We start from the raw sequence: 21,319 nt of genomic DNA on the forward strand, positions 1-21,319 counted from the left end.
AGCTCGGTAGACGCAACCGAGCACAGCGTTTTGTTATTGCCACTTGCGCAATTGTGTCGGGTTAAGTGCGAATAATGCGAGTAACTTATAATTTTGTGGGCTGTTTTTACAAGGAAAGACCCAACGGCGTTTATGCAGGTTACAGGTAATAATAAAAATACCGAAACTGAATATCAAACGCTGACGCCTCTGCGGCAGGGCCTGTTACATCAGCTGTGCGTGCTTTCAGCGCGCTGTCGGAAACCAGGATGCCGCAGTAATAAGTTTTTTTCATTTATTACAAAAACCTACATCGCCCATTCCTGTGGGGGGTTTGAGAAAAAAAAAAGCAGCAAGTTCAAAACAGTAATCACGCATAATGCTAAAAAGAGAATGAAGAACAAACAACCCAACCAAGCACAAAATGCAACTGGAATGCAGCATTTATTAACAAAAACCAGCGCGTTAATAAAAGAACAATGACGTTCTCCTGTTAATTCTCGGCTTCACTTTCTTCTCGTGCGTGCGCATAGTAATGTTATGTGGCGGCACGGCGCCTTTCTTCAACCGCGAATGGCTGCAGACCATCTATTAGTAAACGACACACTCAACTTGCACGAAAAACACACCATCAATAACGAGAGAGCGAACTAAACTTACGAATATTGCTCCAGAAGAAGTCAGCTTTCCTGAAGTGACTACTGGAAACCCCATTGTGTTGCTGACACCTTTTACGGTGCGGAGCATAGTTATCCAAACCTTTCGGGCTTTTTTAAGTCAGGAAAGGTATGAACGCTGGCTTTTCCCGGCACTAAGCGATTTCTATACAGCGGTACACAGCACATTCGATTGCTTTTTGGTTTTGCGTTCTCAATCCCCGCGTTTCCGAACGCTCCGGCTGCCTCCGCCCTGGACGCCGATCATCTACAAACAGCTTCGGAAAAAAGGCGCGCGGCGGCGCCACCGTTGCTGGAAAGTGCGAATAGATACGCAAGCGACGAAGCGCGCTGTAGTGGAGGGCTCCGGATTAATTTCGGTCACCTGGGGATCTTCAACGTGCGCCGAAATCTCGAACACACGGGCGTTTTCGTTTTTGGCCTCCATCAGAAGTATAGTTGTATGACGGCGTCAGCAATGCATGCACGTTTCAGAAGAGCTAGCTCTTTATATTTGATTTCTAATATTTTTGATTGACAGTATATAACTTCGTTTATACAAAACTAGCTTTAACCAAAGGTAATTGTTTAGAGGAACTCGTTCGTTTGGGGTCTATTACCTAATATGCGCAATTACGGGGTGAGTAAGCTGTCACGCACACACAAAAAGCCACAGCTAGCCGCCGCTGCAGCTACAACTGCCAACCGACCACTACAGAAATGACCCCGTCTGGGCTTCCCAAATGCTGCATGGACTAGTTCCAGTTACTTCAGCATGACCTACGGAAACGTGAGGAAGCCTCAACATCGCTTTCGCCAACGACTACATGCATGCATAAGACGAGACGAGTATCACCTCTCTGTCACTCTTGTAGTGTTCGTTAGGACATTGAGCCTGCCCTGTGTGCTGAAACTCAGCGTTAGCATAGGCTCACAGCATACGACTGCGTCTGCGACAAGGGCTGCGAAGGCCTTGCCTTTCTCCGTGACCGCGCTTTGAGGAAATTCTGTGAACGTTTGCACTGTGTGCGCGTTTGTGCGTCTTTCAGATTTGCGTTTCTAGAGTACTGATAGTGTATGTGCGTTTTTTTTTTGTGCTGGTGTATGCATTCCTTGTCGTCATTTTCATTCATCAAGCCATCTTGTTTCCAGGCTGACTTCTCCGTATCATAAAGGTATTCCTCCCTCCCAGTTTTCCTCGAAGAAGTTACGAGGAAAACACCCGACAAAAAAAGAAATGCTACTGAATAGTCCTTTGCGAGTACAGTAAAGACTCACATAAACGCTTTACCTTTTACGAGAAGTTATAGATTTACCAACCAAGTGGTTGAAAAAGCGTAAGGCGAGCGACACCTGCGACAAAGATTTCCCTCGGTAATGATTACGCTCCCTGAAGTCTCAGATCACACCTTCAAATGATTGATGCAACATCACGATCTGCAAACGCGCGAGCCGAATGATTCAGGACTCCCGTGCAAGCATGCGCTGAAGCAGGCCGAACGCCAAATTTTGTCCGAGCTGAAAAGCATTGTAAGGCACACGTGAATTTTCATTTGTCTGGTTATGACCGAGACAAGTCCACGAGACCGCGTACGGCGCAGGAAATCAGAGCCAGAGATAGCGGCAGGTGAAATGGAACATGCCGCCACCCCGATTCAAAGACTTTTACTCGCCATCATCATCCCCGTTCGAGGTTTTTTTCAGGGCGCTGCCATGCGCCAAAAATACAGCCTGATTAGCCTGATGGGCTTAGATCTTCTGGCCAAAACTGGCAGCCAATCGGAAAAGACCGGGAGCAAGAAGGCAGCGATCGGGAAAGTTGCAATCAGGAGCCTATTAAAACTGAAATACTTGTGAACACAAAAAGCAATAATAATTTTGAATGAATGATTCCTTAAAGATTGACAAATTTTGCAATGTTGTGTGATCACTTTGCATGAAAATACAAAGAGTGAACTCTGCTCTTGTGTTCGGCGTTGCAGTCGCTTCCGATCAGGATTCTATTTAAACTGGAATACTTGTGGGCACCGAAAGCAATGACAATTTTGAATAAATATTTCTTTGAAGATTGAAAAATTTGGCAATGTTGTATGATCACGTTGAGTTAAAATATAAAGTCGTAACTCTGCTCATGTATTTGGCCGTTTCGGCGCTGCGGTCGTTTCCGATGTAATTTTTCCATCGAGTGCTGGCGGCGAGGTCGACCGTGGTTGCGCATTGTCCGTGTTGTTATTCATGTTTTTTGTGCGATATACCGTCGTAAATTGTGTTCGCCCTTTGTGGATAAAGCCTGCTTGCCACGTTAGAAACACGTGAGGTTAAGGATAAGGTGAAATACAGCGGCAAACGATCGAAGAACGGCGGCGTTTTCCTGTGCCCGGACAAAGAAGTTCGGTAAGTTCTTTTCTGCTGGACCTTTTCTAGCGCGACTAAGGTTCGGTGCCAGAAACGTGTTATTGGCTTGATTTCTCGTTTCCGCGTCAGTCTCACGCTGTGGTTCGTGCAAGCTAAATGCAATTTGCTGGTGCTGCTCGATATGTCTAGCGTTGCTGACGGACAGGTGTTGGGCGCAGCGGAGGGCCTTAGGAAGCTTCAAATAATTGCCGGTGCTCTTGATAACCTCGTGAGGAATCGATGTGTTTTGTTTCGTATGCGGTTTTTATCGCATAAGGTCTATTTCTATATGCGGCCGTGCGGTTTCACCGCGCTTATGTTTTATTGCGATAGCTGTGCCACTTTGAACAAAGCAAAATATCATGTGCGACTGCTTAACTTATCGGATGTAAAACTTCCCTTGAGAAAAATGAAAACCGGAAATAGTTTGAAAATATTAACTTGGCAATGAAAGTTTTGATTTTTTTTATCGTCTTGTTACTGGCTGAAAACCTTTCCTGACCCTTTTTCGCGTTCTCTTTTTTTGGAAACTATGTTTTCTTCAAACAGTTTGTAGTTCAGGAGCACCTAGGCGGAGTGTATTTCACATTGCTGTAAACGCTATCTACGCTTACATAGCATTGGTTTTAAGCACCTTTCATCAATTCTGTGGTTCGGTCTTTTGACATAACTGTCTTGATAATAAAACAATCATTGAGTGAGTGTTCTTACTTCTCGGAATGTGTAGTGTACTGTGAGCTTTTAACTTTGGCAGGTAACGACGTTTGTGCTTATGTAACTTTTCTTTGCAACCTTTTCATTTAAAAGTGGCTGGAGCTTCAGGACGGGGGCTGTCTGGCAAGATGAAAAGCAATAGCAGGTACGTACTGCATTTATGTGACCGATATAGGAACCCAGAAATAGAAACTGGACCTAGAAGTATGCGTTTGACTGATGTGGGGCCTTTACAGCAGGAATTATGGCCAGCTAACTTGTGGGAGTTGTTTATTCTTGCATTACCACAGGAATAATAGTAGTAGGTAGCCCTTACAGCGGTAGGGTGCTCTGCATGTTTAGGACATTTGAATTATGTTGAATGTAGCTTTTTATACAAGCAGAAAGTGAATTCCTGTTTTATATTTCTTTTGCACACGATGTAGTGCCTATGCAAACCAGGTTTTCTGGGTGAAGAGTCCTTCAACATCTGCTTGAGGCTGGGCAGCTGTTATGTCATAATGCTTGTAATGTGAGTAAGCACAAGGTCTTGCAGGTGCAGTCCCAGTGCCGCAAGAAGTAATTGGAATGCTGGAGCTGGGGCCAAACTCGGGTCTTTGTAGCTGCACCAGCGGTAACTGACAGCAGCATATCATATATGCATGCATATCGGTCACAATATCCCCTCTATACCTATGGACCCTTCTGTATTACCGTGTCACTGAGCACTATGCATCGGATGTTGGATGCCGCGCCAGTGGAGTGATGGTGCTCTCAGCAGACACTTCTGGCAGCATAGCCTGCATGCTTCCAGTGAATGTGAGCTAGTCAAGCTGAATCTCTTGCAGATACAGGAACGCACTTTTCTTTTCTGTGAATACAGACTCTTGACATTTTTTGGCGCTATCTATGCACTGAATTTACATGGCTTCCTTGTCAGTGGTCAGTTAATCAGCCGGCTGTTTTGCGATGGGTTAAGCAAAATAAAAAAAAACAGTGGGGAAATTATGCTGGGTGTGCGTGCAAGGTCCCGAAGTTATTTGTGAACTTGAGTTGTAAGTTGATCTGTCGAATGAATTTCTTTCGCTTTTTTTGCATTCAAGCTCACCCACCCCTTTTTCTGAAATAAGATCATGTCTATGCTACTGAGCTGCACTGTTGGTGGCACCTGGAGTGAGGCATCTTTATGCTTCATTTCTTTATGTCGACTGCATACTGTGACTGCTCAAAATGCTGTGAGCACAGTGCTTACATTATGCGCACAGGCTCAGTTGTTGTGTGAGTTCAAATTCATTTCAACCAAATAACCTGCCGCGGTGGCTCAGTGGCAAGGCGTTGCGCTGCAGAGCACAAGGTCGCGGGTTCAATTCCTGGCTGCGGCGGCCGCTTTCCTGATGGAGGCGAAAAGCAAAAATGCCCGTGTGTATGAGATTTCAGCGCACGTTAAAGATCCTCAGGTGGTCGAAATTAATCCGGAGCCCTCCACTACGGCGCACCTCATCGCCTGTGTTGCGTCGGCGCGTTAAACCCTACAATCAATCAATCAATCATTTCAACCAAATAGATTTTTGTCGAAGCAAAACGAACCGTTGTGCTTTCTTTGCCATATTTTGTTTATTCTTGCTCATTAATTAAAATTTTTTTTTCATCTATATAAAATGACTTTAGTGCCTCTAAATGTGTGCAGACAAAAGTTTCCATGCTGGGTTCTGTTTTTAAATGAGGCATAGCCACATGCTACTCAAGATCATGAGTTCGCTTTCTCAAATCATAAGAATTGACGATTTAGATTCTTTCGGGCCAGTAAAGTGACCGCACATGTTGATGGGGTGGTAATTCTGGCGAGGCATCAACCGCCTGGTCATCATATTGAACATATATTTGGCTAGATTGTGTCCGAAGGATGTGAAAAAAACAAATTGTACCAAAACAATGTAAATTAGGTGTAGTCAAAAGTTTGGTTCTTTGCACTATAGGGTAATGTTAGTACCTAAGCAGCATTTACTGTATTCGCAAGCTTGAGACACTGACAGCATAATGCACCCGCAGCTAGGCTCAGTGGCTAAGGTGTGGTGCTGAGCCCATATATGCAGGTTTGATCTTGGCCGCGGTGGCTGCTTTTCTGATGGAGGCGGAAAGCGAAAACACCCTTGTCTCGAGATTCAGCATAAGTTAAAGTTTCCCAGGTGCTCAAAATTAATCTTGAGCTCTCCACTACTGCACGCCTCATAGCCCATGTGTAGCTTGAGCGTGTTAAACCCTGCAATCAGTCAATCCGACGGCGTAACGTAATCACGTGATTTTTATCGGAGCCTTTTGGTGGGATGAGGGGGCAAATGTTGATAGCCCTGGCAAATAAAATGCATCAATGGTACGGATGGGTAGATGATGATGATTGATTGATTGTGGGGTTTAACGCATTGACGCAACGCCGGCGATTAGGCGCGCCGTAGTGAAGGGCTCCGGATTAATTTTGGCCACCTGGGGATCTTTAACGTGCGGCGAAATTTCGTACACGTGCGCGTTTTTGCTTTTCGCCTCCATCAGAAAAGTGGCCGCAGCAGCCGGGAATCGAACCCGCAACCTCGTGCTCAGCAGCGCAATGCCTTAGCCACTGCGGCAGGTACGGATGGGTAGGTTTACCTAAAGTAGCCCATGCTGGCTTGTGCTCCTGCATGGTCTACTATAGGTAGATATTGGGGAAGCAAGGCAGTGCTCCCTAATGATTTGGCCGCAACCCCCCTGTGTACCAAGCAGGGGTACCTGAAACAGTCCATCATTTTTTAATACCTCAGAAGCTTCTCTCATTGATGATCGGGCACAAATAAGATTTCATTTTGTTGTTGGTTATAGTCTTGCTCTTCTGATCAAGATCGGTCTAAAAAAAGCACAGAGAACATAGTGTATGCTAATTTTGAATTTTGCCCCTCCAATAATAATACCAAAGACAACCACATACAGTGTTTACTGAATTGTAATGTGACCACGATTGTAGTGTGAGGGGTGACTTCATCGCATTCAGAAAGAAAAATTAAAACCACTAAAGTAACTCAAGGGGTAACTTTCTGTCGTGCCAAAAAAAAAAAAGAAGAAGAGCCGCCAAAGTACTCACGTGAGGCCAGTGGAATTATGGAAAAGCACATTTATTTTTCAAACACTTGGGCTAGGCGCCCACCTTTGACACTTATAACTTTGCAGGAAGCCCATCTGTCGAGCGATATCACTTGTTTTGAGCTGTATCAGCTCAACACTGACCGCCAAAAGGCGGTTACACTGTTTGGTGGCAAAATCAGCAGCACCCTTTTGTAATTCGACGTGGCAGCTGTAGCAAGGCCCTCGGAAACTTTTTGTGCAGGGGTCTCATGTAAAAAGGCGCTCCCGCAGCAGCTGCCATCCACAGACGGTCGATGTTGACTCTTCGGGGAGCTGCCGAATTCCCGATTTCTTGAGCCATTAAAATAGCATGGGCCATACTGAGTGCAACACGTTGCCGTAACAAGGGGAGCTGAAGAGGTGTTGAAACACTTGAGGGCAATGAAAGTTACCTATGCCTCAATACAAAAGTACGGCGCAAAAACAAAGGAAAAACGTTGCGCACGCTGTCAACCACCACAGAAAAAAAGCAAGGAAACAGAAAAAGTCGGTCTTAGCTTGTAGTGGACCCGAAAACTCTGACACATCTTGCTGACATAGATTGCGAAATGGTCAAAACTGTAGCCATTGATGACAAGGGTGCATCATTGCAATTTTAGGCAACTTCAGTTGCGGTGTTAGATTGTAACGCGCGGGTTGACTTCAGGTTGCAAAAAGAAAACGTGTTATAATCGACTAAATACAGTAACATTCGTATTTGTATTTAACTATTTAAATTCAATTTAAGAAATGTATGATATCTGTTCACCTCCTCTATTGTTTTGATTGTTCAGCATACTTGATCATGACAGCATCATGTGACGTTTTCAGACGGCCTAGAGATGGATGAACTCATGTTGCTCATGGCAATTTGCTGAAGCACTAATTGAAATTTTGAAAAACTAGGGAAATTTTGACGCATCAGTTTGGTAGGCGTCCTGACTATAGACCCCAATTTTCCAACCTTCTCAGGGTGGCGCCATTTGCCCGGGATTGGTGTGGAGCTGTGCAGGAATTTCCCGGGGGACAGCGGGAGCAGCCACGGCCCCAGCCACATGCCACCAGCCGCATTTGACTGCGTATCGTATGGCTGATTCGGACACCTAATCTGATTTGAAAATTGGTAAGTTCATATTCAACAGTTTGCAACCCACAGTATAACAGTGTAGTAGAAAGTGGGTTAAAGGCGAGTGAAAGCTAGTTGCATGCGAGGATTGCGTATGCTGTACACAGGCTGCAAAGTGGACCATGCTGTGCGTGGTTCTCACCGAAATCGCGGTTTGTGGAGCTATATTTCTCTGTGCCACACTTTTTCCAGTCAATTGCTGCACCCGACTCCTATACCCTACGAATTAGCTGTGCGTCTCACCGTCCCCGCAGAGCTGAGCTGTAGCACTGGAAAAGGGTTGAATTTTGTTTGTTTCTCGTCTATAAAATGAACACTGCTAACCTGTAGGGAACAAAAATTAGCGATAGATAATGGGATTGGAATCAATAACTGGGCTCTAAAAACAGCGTACGACAGCGCGTATTGTTGCAAAGGTGCTACATTCAAATATGTTCAATTGGGCATGATAATCTATTGGCGGAAGCACTCAGGGACCCCCAAAATCTTAGTTATGGTTTTTAATGCAAAACGATCTTGTGTTTGTTATTTTTTTTATGTACTCAACAACTGTGCAGTGACGCTCGAACAAGCAGCCTTTGCACATTTTCACTCAAGGTATGCCGACCTGCATGCTGGAGGAAAAAAAAAAGTGAAAAATGTGGGTACAGCTGTTATATTCAAGAGGACTGCCATGACAAAATATACCACTCTGAGGCCATGAATCTCATAAGACAACATGCGACACGGTGCATTTGCAGCCTGTGCACAGCATGGGCAAACCCGCCGTGCAGTTAGTTCTCGCTCACCATGAGTGCGCTCTCTAGTGCACTGTTAAGCTGTAGGGTGCTGACTCATTGAATAAAATTGTACTTGCCAAAACCTTGGTGCTGAGACAAATTGTCTGGAATGCAATTGAGTAAGCACTGTTTGATGGTAATGGCACTATCTAACCTCGTCGGTGCTTTATTTTTAGAAAGTTCATAGCATTATCGAAAACCATGAAAGATGCAGCTTCTCGCACAAGTTCACGATGTGTGCTCTGAAATTGAGTCTGCGCTTAAAAACTTCCTTACTTGGGGGCAGCTGGATGAAACATAAATTATAATCATACAAAGAACTAAATATTGCCAATGTAAATTCAACAGAAATTCGTCTTTATTGTCTTTTAAGCAGCATTTATTTATGCTTCCTCAGAAACTTCACTGCAGCAACCAAGCACAAGTTCAGAAGTTCTTGTACTGTTTAGACAAGGCTTGCTCAGTTTTTTTAGTATCCTGTGCAAGTTTCTAACCTCTGTTGTTGGCTAGAAGCTTACTGTGTTACTAACCGTGGAATAGAACAAGCTGACAATGTTCCTGTCAGTGCTGCGGCACTAGCTCAAGAGGCAGCTGCTTTTTTGCCATTCACTATGCCGATGTGGAAAAAGCCATCTGTGCATTTCTCCTGGCAGGTCCCTGGAGACAGGGGTGCCTGAAGTAATGAATGAGTGCTGATGTAGATAACATTAAGCAATTATCACAATACAGACCTCAATCAAGGGCGTCTAAGATGTCGAGGTAGGTGTAGGTATCGGTTTGTAAAGGTCCAGTTAAGATAGTAGTAAATTGTAGTGCATTTTCTTGCACGAAAGGAAAAAAGTACTTTTAGATGTGATGACATTTCTCAGAAGATTTTGCTCTAGGGGCTTGTAGGTATTTTGCTTGCACACGGTGGTGCGTGCATGCTTCCCAGCTTTGGGCTAGTGCATGGGCCGCCGCTATCCTGTAAGCACCGCAGCAAAGACGTGAATATTGTCGACTGTTTTTTTTTTTTTCCATTGTGAACACAGTACACTGCTAACCTTTAAATGGAGGTTGCAAACCTTCCTTAGAAAGCTAATATAAAAAAAAAATCGAGGAAGCCGTTTCTGCAGTACAAATAAAACCGCTGTTTTGAAAGCAGTAAACATGATGCTGAGTGAAACACTGCGGCAAATAGTTTGTTCTTTGCAAAACAGTATTTCTGGTAGAAAAGTTCAGAATGCAGCCTGGCTGTAATTTTAGAGCAGTCGTAGTTATTAAGAAAGAAGCCGTGGCTTTCTACAGTGCTGTAAACCTCTTATAAATAAGTCGTCAGTGAGCTTGGAAAGTTCTGTACGGCTAAACAGTGAGTAGTCAAATGCATTCACACATTTTTTTTTGAAGAAAATAGTTTTTCTACCTTTAGTTGCAAGACAACCGCTGGTGGCTTTACTGAGCAACTACTGATGCCCCCTCCTCACCCCCCCCAAACACACATACGCACCTTTTTTGGCATCTTTCTTTGTCAACTACGACTGCACGCTGCAATGTCTGTGGCTGCAAAGCTCGTGCGAGCGTACTGAGTTCGTTCCCTGCCATTTCCGTGGCCTCAACAATATTGGGGCAGCAGAGTTTTACAATCTAGGCAACTGACCATTCATAGCCCTAGTGCAAAAAAATTGGGCCTGTTTGTTTCTTATTGCGTGTGCTTTTCTTTTTTTTTCTTTTTTTTTTGAGGTTCAACACTGCGAGGACACCTATGCGCAGAATTTTGCGGTGTGTGCTTCTTGCAATATCCTCGCTTTATTACACAAGACTAAAGAGGAAATGCGGTACTATGCCGTAATTGAGACAACTGAAATAAAGCCAACGGTATGTAGGCTGTAAAAAGTGCAATAATGTAAGTACGAGGTCCAGGTTTTGTATTTTCATGATAGAAGCATTCCTTTCCCGTCATTCGCACAAACATTTTTACTCAGTGGCTGCTATGAGGCTTTTTGATCTTAGTGATTATTCGAATAAATGCTAATGTACTGCAGCACGACTGAGATGCACTGCTTTAATTTGATAAAGTTACAGGTGGGGAAATGTAGTATGATGCGTAATAATGACAGAACTGTATCAGTAAGTGTTCTCAAAATACACATTTCATGTGCTTTGTTTTTCCAAATGAGAGATTGAAATGGCCTATTTTAACACACACTTCAGTTGGTTATGTAATGAGTAAAACTCGCCTGATAGTTTCCCACAGTGGACTGGGACACTTATACCCTAGTTACACGGGCACAGTTATCCCGCTAACCATGGTTAACGCAATCTGAGCTTGGCCACCTCAGTTCGGTTACGCTAACCGCAGTTGCCGCTGCCGCAGTGTTCAAAAATCGCACAAGTCAGTTTGCACACAAGTGGCGGCGCATCAGCGTAGGCGAAAAAAATCACCTGGCGTTCGCAGAAGACGAAGGCCTCAAATAGCGGGAGCCCCCGAAGCTGCCCCCAAGAGGAGCTTGTGCTCTTTGCGTCGCTCTCGCAGTCGGCACGACCGCGCGTGAGCAGCAGCTCGTTTCCCGGTCCACCCGATCAACTATGAGAAAAGCCTAAATTTGTAAATTCCGCTGATTGTTTGCCAAAAAAAACAGACAAAGCAGGCAATCATGAAGCGTTTTCAGCGCTCAGAAACGATTCGTGCGCACGTCGGTCGTTCCTGCAAACATGCCGGCGTGTCTGTCCGCACGGCACTGAAAGCGGCTCGAACCAGCCCAGACCACGGCAGCAACAGCTTGTCGCCCCTCTTCGAAATCAATCTGATCGCGGAAAAGAAGTTCCACATGCGACAAAGTGGATATTATAAAGGTTAAAAATTGTGCTAGTATTGTAATTCGCAGTTGTAGAGATAGCGCCGGTCAAATATCGACTGCGATCCTAAGTTCCCAACACCAAACCGACCCGAGAACAAGCCGGTCGCGAGCTGATGGGGAAGCCCCTTTTTCGCCGTGCGCGAGTGCGTCGCGTTTGAGTCTGAAGCAACTGTTTAACGATATTTTTTTGTCTACACTGCTTCGCCTGTGGTTTTTATCGTGAGGTGAAAAGTTTGTTACTTTATTTTTGTTACGCTCGCTACCAAGTGACCGCTGTCGACACACTTGGATTTTCCCATGTAACAGCCAAAACCGCAGTTTGCGATAACCGCAGTTAAAATTTAGTGACCACCGTTAAACGCAACTACTGTTACTTCCACCATGAAACTAGGGTATTAATCTCAATTAAGGGATGGTGTGGGGACAACCAAAATATTTGAATATTAAAACAGTTGTGTTAACTTTTTGCTAGAACTTCGAGGGCTCCATGTCAAAATTAACAATATTTTCTAATGATAAGATGACGGACAAACAGCTGCAATGCAGTTGCATAAGGAGAGCAGCATAAAATGAAAGAAAGCTGTTTTGCAAATGGTAGGATGTTGCACCATTCTTTGGATGGCTCTTCAACTGCATGGCAGCTTTTAAAGTTGAAAGAATTTTCAGCAAATCATGTAAATCATGCCTGGCATTCCCTTGGAACTCCCTGAGGGTTCAGGTGAGCTTCAGTTGCCTGCTTCTACTCAGAGTGAGCACCTAAAGCAAGAACGAACACCATGGCTATATCATTTTGCACTTAAAGCACTGATAAGCTCCGCAAGGTTGTTTGATCGGCGATTCCAAAGATTTGGTTTCATCACAATGGTGAGGAATCTAGTTTGCTGACTGCCCATTTTTTTGCTGCTGCCTTCCAGTGTGTCACAGGGCCCTTGCCACATTATACTGTGGGGAATAGTGAAAACTTCAATCCTGCCCTTAAAGGAGTGCTGGCACAAAATTTCAAAGCACAGATGACTACATAAGAAGCTTTCTTTTTAAATAGAATACCCCTCAGGAAGGTTAACCTGTAAGTGTTCGGAAGAACATATTTCAAGTCAATTTTAATATGTGCATGCTCGAAAAAGTTAAGGATGGATTTCCTTTCGACATCGAGATCAGTGTGATGCCATGTGTGCCTCTCCTAAAACTGCCTATGTCAGGGCTCCCATGACGTATCCAAGGTGGCCTACTCTGCCTGATCCTTCTGAGAAAACTCAGATCCTTCAGTGATGGTGCCAGTGTTTTCTATTGAACACCATTGTCGAGAGCCATAAGCTACAGCCCAGTCTTTAAAAAAATGTCTGCTGTCGTCTTGGGTGAAAAGGAAGGAAATGCCCAAAACAGGCAACACAAAAGACAAAGAAATAAGTAGAAACAACAGCACTTGTGTTTTTTTCTCATTTCTTTGTCTGATGTATCTCGCCCATTTTGCAGTCTCGTCTTTTTCAACTTAGAATCAACTTGGCCTAGCCTCAACCCTAGATAGTCTTAATGGGCCCTTCATTGAAATTACGAAGGGTTTAATGGGTTTGTATGCTCGCGTGATGCATACAAAGGAGAGATCTTACTTATTTTCATTCACTTCGAATTGAACAAGCAGTGACAGGTTAAAAACTTGCAACTTTTGCTGTATAGCAGGGGTCAGCAAGCTTTTAAGGCGGAGAGCCGGGTTTAATGCAATGGACACGGAGGGGGCCGGAGGGCACATTGGTTGGGAGGGGAGGGGGGCTTTGCAGGCAAATAAATTTTGGGGAGGAAATTGAAAGCAGTGTACAAAACTAGAATAGCAATCCTTATCATGTTTATTTCCAGCACGAATGTCACGAGCTTTCATGCCAGTTGAGGTCAAAACTGCCATGTCGGCCTTCAGGTAGAAAGTGACAGAGGAGAAGGGGTCTACCATTGTGCCGGGGGCCACGTAATACTGCCCCATGGGCTGCGGGTTGCCAACCCCTGATTTATAGAATTTTCGTATATCGTCTGAACATGAAGCACTGGACAGCCTAAGGTTGTCAGTTCTAGATGCTTTCATTTGTGACAGAGATGGGTGGCATCTATGGAAACTTTCTGGGTGTTGCGAACAACTCAAGGCAGGTTTTCGTGGGAAGATTGACAAGCATGCTCTCATTACGTTGCAACACTTGTGGGACTGAACCCCTGTGTCAGAGGACCTGTTTACAGACTAATTTCCTGGTGCTAACATATTCCAAAATTTTTATGGCTGCTGCAAAGATCTTAAGAAAGAATTGTTTTTACAATTTTGTAACAGTTTGTGACCCCGCTCAAGCATTCAAAATGCTTGCCCGGTTTTCTATTCGTTTTAGTTGCTTGTCCATTTTTCATTTTCAAAGTACCGTAAATTATGTGCGGTCTTGTTTTTTTTTTTCAGTGCCTGGCATGAGCTCCTTACTACTGATCCTGCCACAAATGATGTGGATGAGAGTGGGCGAAATCTGTGCGTCACTGCTGCTAATCTCACAAGGTTTGTGGGATTTCTGCATCTTAAAATCGAGGATATTGACATGCAGTTTATTAGGCTTTAGATAATACCTGCTGTTAATAGTTACTGGTGGGTTCTTTAGCATAGCCGTGAAGCACAGTGTGATTGCTTTGTGTTTTAGGTTATTTCATCCCTTCTTTCAAGCTCAGAAAGACGTGTTTGGCGAGTTGGTGCATCTTAACGATACTTGAACTTGGCGCGAAATATTGACAATCACAGAAAGTAGCTGGTGAGAACAGGCAATGACTAGCAACTAACTTTTAGGCAGCGTAAGAATACATAATTGCAGGCCAAAGTTACGTGGCTCCACTTGCATGCAAAAAAAATTGTGATAAAGAAAGTTCACAGCCTAATAAATACGCTCTTTCATATGAAGACCCGTTGAAATGTCACTGACACAATCGAATCCGTTCTTTCCTATGTGGTAAGCTTCCTGTATCTCCCTTCCTCATGTATCACTGCACCTGGACAATTTTCACTTGCTTTTTAAGAGCGTCATGTATGCGCTTGCAGAGCTATGGATGGGGTTATGCCCACTTGTGCAGTTCTCAACTGAGAGGTTATGTTCATGTTCACGCAATCGCATGTTCACACACCTTCACACAATTTGTCTCAAGGCAGCCAATCACTGCGAGAGAAAAAAAATGTTGCTGTTTTTTAGTGAACGGAACAGCATTTCCCAGTGCTAAAACATGTCCCCAGACTTAGAGATGGACTGATAACCTGGGAGCTGCCGTCCACTTTTGCTATGCTCCCTGACCACGCCTCCTTTACCATCGATGCCAATATCTGCCGTGAATAGACATCAGCATACGGCACGCGAAGGAACGAGTTGCGTATATTTCGGCGATGCCCGCTGACGCCAGGCGATGTCAACAATGGTGCATCGTAACACACCATGGAAAGGCACACGTGCTCGAAGCGGAGCCATAGGCTCTCTGTTACTGTCTCTATAGATTTTTGTATTCTTTGAGCCCACGGTTAAGCTTTTATGCTTACTTTTAAAAAAAACAAGCAGTAAGGCAACATTTAGGCTCGTTTGGTCAAAATAAGGGCATATACACTTTCAAGCTGAGCCAACTGTAGGGCCGACGCTCTTTGTCGTCATATCCGGAGGCCTCAAGTGTGACATTGCCAGTACTGCATGTGCTTGTATTTTTAGACTAAAAAATAGAATAACTTTCTCATATCTATACCGCTTTGATCATTCTTTTTGCGCATGTAGAATTTTTTTCATAGAATGTGGACTTAAAAACATTATGAACAAAATTGAGGCGTGGCTTTGCTATTGCAAACAGCAGTGACCAGTGCAGCTGAAGGGAAGCCTCAGAAAATGGCACACCTTCCTAGTGTACCTCGACGACGCCGTAGTATTTGCCCGGAACTGCGACGAGCAAGTTTAACATGAGCGCGGCCCGACGTAGCGTGTTCCGAGAGGGAAACGAATGTCCCGGGGTTTTTCATCCCTGCAGACTCGCCATCGAAGTAGTCTGCTGCGGGAAACTTGGTGTAGACCCGCGAAAACGATCTGAAGGCAAGAAAAGGCGTGGCTTTGCTGTCGCAAACAGCCTCGCGAAAGTTATGCGCGGAACGCTGATTTCATTGCTAACGTCATACCATTGCATTAAGCAAGCTTGTAATACTTTTTTTTTTCACCCGCCGCGGTGGCTTAGTGGCTAAGGCGTTGTGCTGCTGTGCTGAAGGTCACGGGTTCGATCCCAGCCACGGTGGCCGTTTTTCTGACGGAAGCGAAAAACAAAGACGCCCATGTGTTGAGATTTCGGCACGTGAAAGATCCCCAGGTGGTCGAAATTAATCCGGAGCCCTCCGCTACGGCACGCCTCATAACCTGAGTAGTTTCGGCGTGTTAAACCTCATAATCAATCAATTGAATTTTTTTTTTCAGGAAGGGCATTGTGGATATTTTTACAGTGTAGTATATTACTTATTTGTCTTTTCAATTTTCTTTCAGTGTCAATACAGCCCAGGTACCCCGACGCAAACAAGGTCTCTGTGGCAGCTGTTATTAAGAAATGGCTATACTCCGCCGGTGACCGGGATGGTGACCGGGATGGCGGCCCCACGAAGCGGAAGACACTGGACAGTATGGACTGAGCAAAATAAATTAAGTCAAAAAACCTAATCACCACAGGCTTTGTAAATCACTACATTTGTCCCTGAAAAGGGCAAACAGTGCTCTTTAAAAGGGTACAAATGCTTATGCATGCAGTACGAACTTACAGCATGTCCCGTTTTTAGGAACCCATGTGCGCAATTCGAACTGAATGTGCGCAATTCGAGCTGCTGGGGTTGGACAGCCGGGATGGAAATGGCAGAATGTCTACTATGGTGGAACGGCTAGTATATACCTAAAGTTGAACAGCCAGGCACCAGAATACGTTCAAGAGCCGCTCACCAGGAGAAGCTGACTGGCTGTACTTCGGCAAAAGCTTATGGGCCATTGATTAGACTCATTTGAACGGCCGACCATCGGCATAAGATCAACAGCTGACCTCCTGCAAAAGTTAAACAGCCGGCCTCGGGCAAAGGTTCATCAGCCAGCCATCGGCAAAAGTTAATGGCTGATCTGCGGCAAAGCTGTACGGCCGGAGACTGTTGTGGACCCCTCTGCAATGGATTGGTAAAAGGAGAGTGGCCATTGGGTGTACAGCAGTTAACTTTAAACACACGGCAGAGGCCCACCTTTGAGTGCGCGCTTTACACTTTGACTGGAGAAAGGCCGGGCAGAAATTACCCGGCTGAAGTTCTTAGGCTGATTATAAGCCGTACAGGCTTGTGCTGCTTGGGAAGAGTACTCTACCAAGCTTCTTAGCTGCAATATAGGATCCAGCGGAACACGCCGCTATAAAGCAGCAGCGGGACCACGAACAGAAGAGGCAACAAATGCATCTTGTTTCAATCATGACTCAAAGGCAGGACAATATATATTTAATGACCTATACACCCTTTTCGGTAACAATACTCCAGTTAACGTTGGTTTAATTCAAGTTTGGTTGCTTTATAGCTGCAAGAAGTATGCTTTAATCGCTTGGCAACGTTGTAAGAAGTGAATTTTGAGCTTTGTAGCATTGATAGTGTGAATGGAATATGTCAGTTTACGCGTTTCCATACAACATGCAATGAGTATATTAGTGCGAGTTGGTAGTTCAGTTTAAAGAAAGTTCCAGCGCGAACAGAAATGAGGCCACAGAAGGATGACGAGATGACTGATAACATTACAACTGAATTAATTAAGAGAAACCTTGTGCCTTGTACACAAACTGTAGAGGTTAACACCTGCAAAAAATTTAAAAGAACAGCCACAAAAAAAAACACACAATAATCTCTTTAGAGTACACCACCACATAAACACGTGTTCCCGCAAGAGGCAGAAACTACACAGATACAAAGTTACGTCATACGGGATGCACAGCCCAATAAGAAAGTATATTACCATCTCTTTTGTGACAACGTGATTGACGCAAAAATCCCACATTTTCTACCATTTCCTCATTTTCCTGTGCAATAATTTTTTCTCCGGTAGTTTGATTCCGCTTCTTCCTATTACCTGGCACATGTCAAAGGGAGGTTTCAATATCTGTTTGAAATAAGCAATCATTCGATATTTTAACGTTGCTGATGTGCTGCCTCATACGGTGATTAGAGAGTTGAAAGCTTTAAAAACGTAAAGAGACCTACATTCATTCACAGAAATACAAATTCAAAACTCTCAACGCGTGGCACCTGCGGCACACAGTGCTTTATGTGGCCCTCAAGGTTACTGCGAAATGCCTTTGTGGGGTTTCAGGCAAAATTCGGAAGCTTGTGTAATCGCTAAGTGCTACATTGACGTGTACATGGTTGTCAATGTTTGTAAACCATGAGGCAAGCCATTAATGTGTGGGGTAACGAACGGAAACCTTTTCCTCGCACTATCTTCAACAGGCTTCTTCTGCGTATCTTTCCGGTGGCGAGATTCCAGGTTCCTGAGGAGCACATCCGTAACCCGTACGAGCAGTTGTGTCTGGTAACAAGCCACTTGAATCCGATTGAAAAGTTCAGTGAAGGCAGTTTGCACTTCGTGGGTGCAAGATTTCACTGATCGTAAGATGCGCAATCTTCTCCATTTTTCACTTTCTTATAATATGCGAAATGATAAGGAGGAAGCGATTTGTTTGCGCGACGATTTTAGTGCCAAACAACATGTTTTGCATATAGAGACACGGTCAAAAAAAAAAATTTTAAGGATTTATTGTCCGGAACCTCATGGGTACAGCCACAAGGGTCAAGCCTAATTTAAACAGAACAAGTGTTTAAGAGACGCAGGTATGAAATCCTTACTTGCTACTTATGATATCACTACTTGCTAGATGAAAACCTCCATTTAGCGAAATACCTTCTCCACGCCAGCTGATTCCAGACGTGCCGACAACGTAAGAATCTTTGCATGCACCATGTTGCAACCAGTAAGGAACCAATCCAAATGCCATGTATTTGTAGCAATACGTGGTCGCTCCAGGTAGAAAAGGAAGACTACAGATACCGTGCTATTTGTCCCAAAAAATTGCTAACACTTCACCCCCACCCATTTTGACATATAATAGCACCAAATAGGTAATGCATCCCTCAACACTACTAATAATGGATTGCAATAGTGGTAGTATTTACCTATACAGAACACAGGGAACCCCGATCGTGGGTAAATTTGAGTGAGGAAAAACTTTCATGAGATTGTTCTATCTAGAACGATCCTCAAAACCTAATTTATTTATTCATTTCATTTTAATATACAGGGATTGGGTGATATATAGGTGACACACACACACACACACATATATATATATTTATATATACATATATAAAGATACATATAATCATATATATATATATATACATATATATATATATATATATATGTGGGGATAGCTGTGGGGATAGCGTAATTGGTTAACGCACCGCACCGGTTATGCGGAGATGTGGGTTCGAGTCCCGCTCCCGGAAAACGGCGGATTTTTTCTCGACTTATATTTTCGCTTATTTATCAATGAATCAAAGAAACGTGACAAGCACACGTCATTCGGCCCTATTATATATTTCGAAAAAAAAGCCGAATAGCACTGGCAATGACGACTGCAACCTTGATATGTATCTTTACCGAGTCCCTCGTCCCGTATCTCTCTGTTCTGCTACATGCATTACGAGGCACTGGCTCCAGCAGTTCGGATATGCCAATTGCTAACCCCGACCTCCGACCACGTTCTACGTGGCGGCCGCTGGGAAAGAAGACGTTCTACGTCTCCCGCGGTAGTCGAGGGGCGGCGCTAGTTGACCGGCCTCAGAGCTCTTGTAAATATAAACCCCCGCTTTAAAGTCGAGAGAGAAGCCGCTGTGGGGATAGCGTAATTGGTTAACGCACCGCACCGGTTATGCGGAGATGTGGGTTCGAGTCCCGCTCCCGGAAAACGGCGGATTTTTTCTCGACTTATATTTTCGCTTATTTATCAATGAATCAAAGAAACGTGACAAGCACACGTCATTCGGCCCTATTATATATTTCGAAAAAAAAGCCGAATAGCACTGGCAATGACGACTGCAACCTTGATATGTATCTTTACCGAGTCCCTCGTCCCGTATCTCTCTGTTCTGCTACATGCATTACGAGGCACTGGCTCCAGCAGTTCGGATATGCCAATTGCTAACCCCGACCTCCGACCACGTTCTACGTGGCGGCCGCTGGGAAAGAAGACGTTCTACGTCTCCCGCGGTAGTCGAGGGGCGGCGCTAGTTGACCGGCCTCAGAGCTCTTGTAAATATAAACCCCCGCTTTAAAGTCGAGAGAGAAGCCGCTGTGGGGATAGCGTAATTGGTTAACGCACCGCACCGGTTATGCGGAGATGTGGGTTCGAGTCCCGCTCCCGGAAAACGGCGGATTTTTTCTCGACTTATATTTTCGCTTATTTATCAATGAATCAAAGAAACGTGACAAGCACACGTCATTCGGCCCTATTATATATTTCGAAAAAAAAGCCGAATAGCACTGGCAATGACGACTGCAACCTTGATATGTATCTTTACCGAGTCCCTCGTCCCGTATCTCTCTGTTCTGCTACATGCATTACGAGGCACTGGCTCCAGCAGTTCGGATATGCCAATTGCTAACCCCGACCTCCGACCACGTTCTACGTGGCGGCCGCTGGGAAAGAAGACGTTCTACGTCTCCCGCGGTAGTCGAGGGGCGGCGCTAGTTGACCGGCCTCAGAGCTCTTGTAAATATAAACCCCCGCTTTAAAGTCGAGAGAGAAGCCGCTGTGGGGATAGCGTAATTGGTTAACGCACCGCACCGGTTATGCGGAGATGTGGGTTCGAGTCCCGCTCCCGGAAAACGGCGGATTTTTTCTCGACTTATATTTTCGCTTATTTATCAATGAATCAAAGAAACGTGACAAGCACACGTCATTCGGCCCTATTATATATTTCGAAAAAAAAGCCGAATAGCACTGGCAATGACGACTGCAACCTTGATATGTATCTTTACCGAGTCCCTCGTCCCGTATCTCTCTGTTCTGCTACATGCATTACGAGGCACTGGCTCCAGCAGTTCGGATATGCCAATTGCTAACCCCGACCTCCGACCACGTTCTACGTGGCGGCCGCTGGGAAAGAAGACGTTCTACGTCTCCCGCGGTAGTCGAGGGGCGGCGCTAGTTGACCGGCCTCAGAGCTCTTGTAAATATAAACCCCCGCTTTAAAGTCGAGAGAGAAGCCGCTGTGGGGATAGCGTAATTGGTTAACGCACCGCACCGGTTATGCGGAGATGTGGGTTCGAGTCCCGCTCCCGGAAAACGGCGGATTTTTTCTCGACTTATATTTTCGCTTATTTATCAATGAATCAAAGAAACGTGACAAGCACACGTCATTCGGCCCTATTATATATTTCGAAAAAAAAGCCGAATAGCACTGGCAATGACGACTGCAACCTTGATATGTATCTTTACCGAGTCCCTCGTCCCGTATCTCTCTGTTCTGCTACATGCATTACGAGGCACTGGCTCCAGCAGTTCGGATATGCCAATTGCTAACCCCGACCTCCGACCACGTTCTACGTGGCGGCCGCTGGGAAAGAAGACGTTCTACGTCTCCCGCGGTAGTCGAGGGGCGGCGCTAGTTGACCGGCCTCAGAGCTC

General features: G+C 44.8%; 1 long non-coding RNA gene across 1 annotated transcript; it reads left to right on the forward strand.

Annotated features, from left to right (window-relative positions):
• The first annotated feature begins 2,834 nt into the window (after window positions 1–2,834).
• Window positions 2,835–16,392, forward strand: LOC144160966 (uncharacterized). The gene is made up of 5 exons (XR_013320455.1): window positions 2,835–3,029; window positions 3,837–3,888; window positions 7,827–7,977; window positions 14,025–14,117; window positions 16,108–16,392. It is a non-coding gene; the product is annotated as an uncharacterized LOC144160966 (long non-coding RNA).
• Window positions 16,393–21,319: the final 4,927 nt, after the last annotated feature.

Source organism: Haemaphysalis longicornis, unplaced genomic scaffold (genome assembly GCF_048455015.1).
Source record: "Haemaphysalis longicornis isolate Haplotype H1 unplaced genomic scaffold, Haemaphysalis longicornis Haplotype H1 scaffold_11, whole genome shotgun sequence".
NCBI classification, from domain to species: Eukaryota; Metazoa; Arthropoda; class Arachnida; order Ixodida; family Ixodidae; genus Haemaphysalis; species Haemaphysalis longicornis.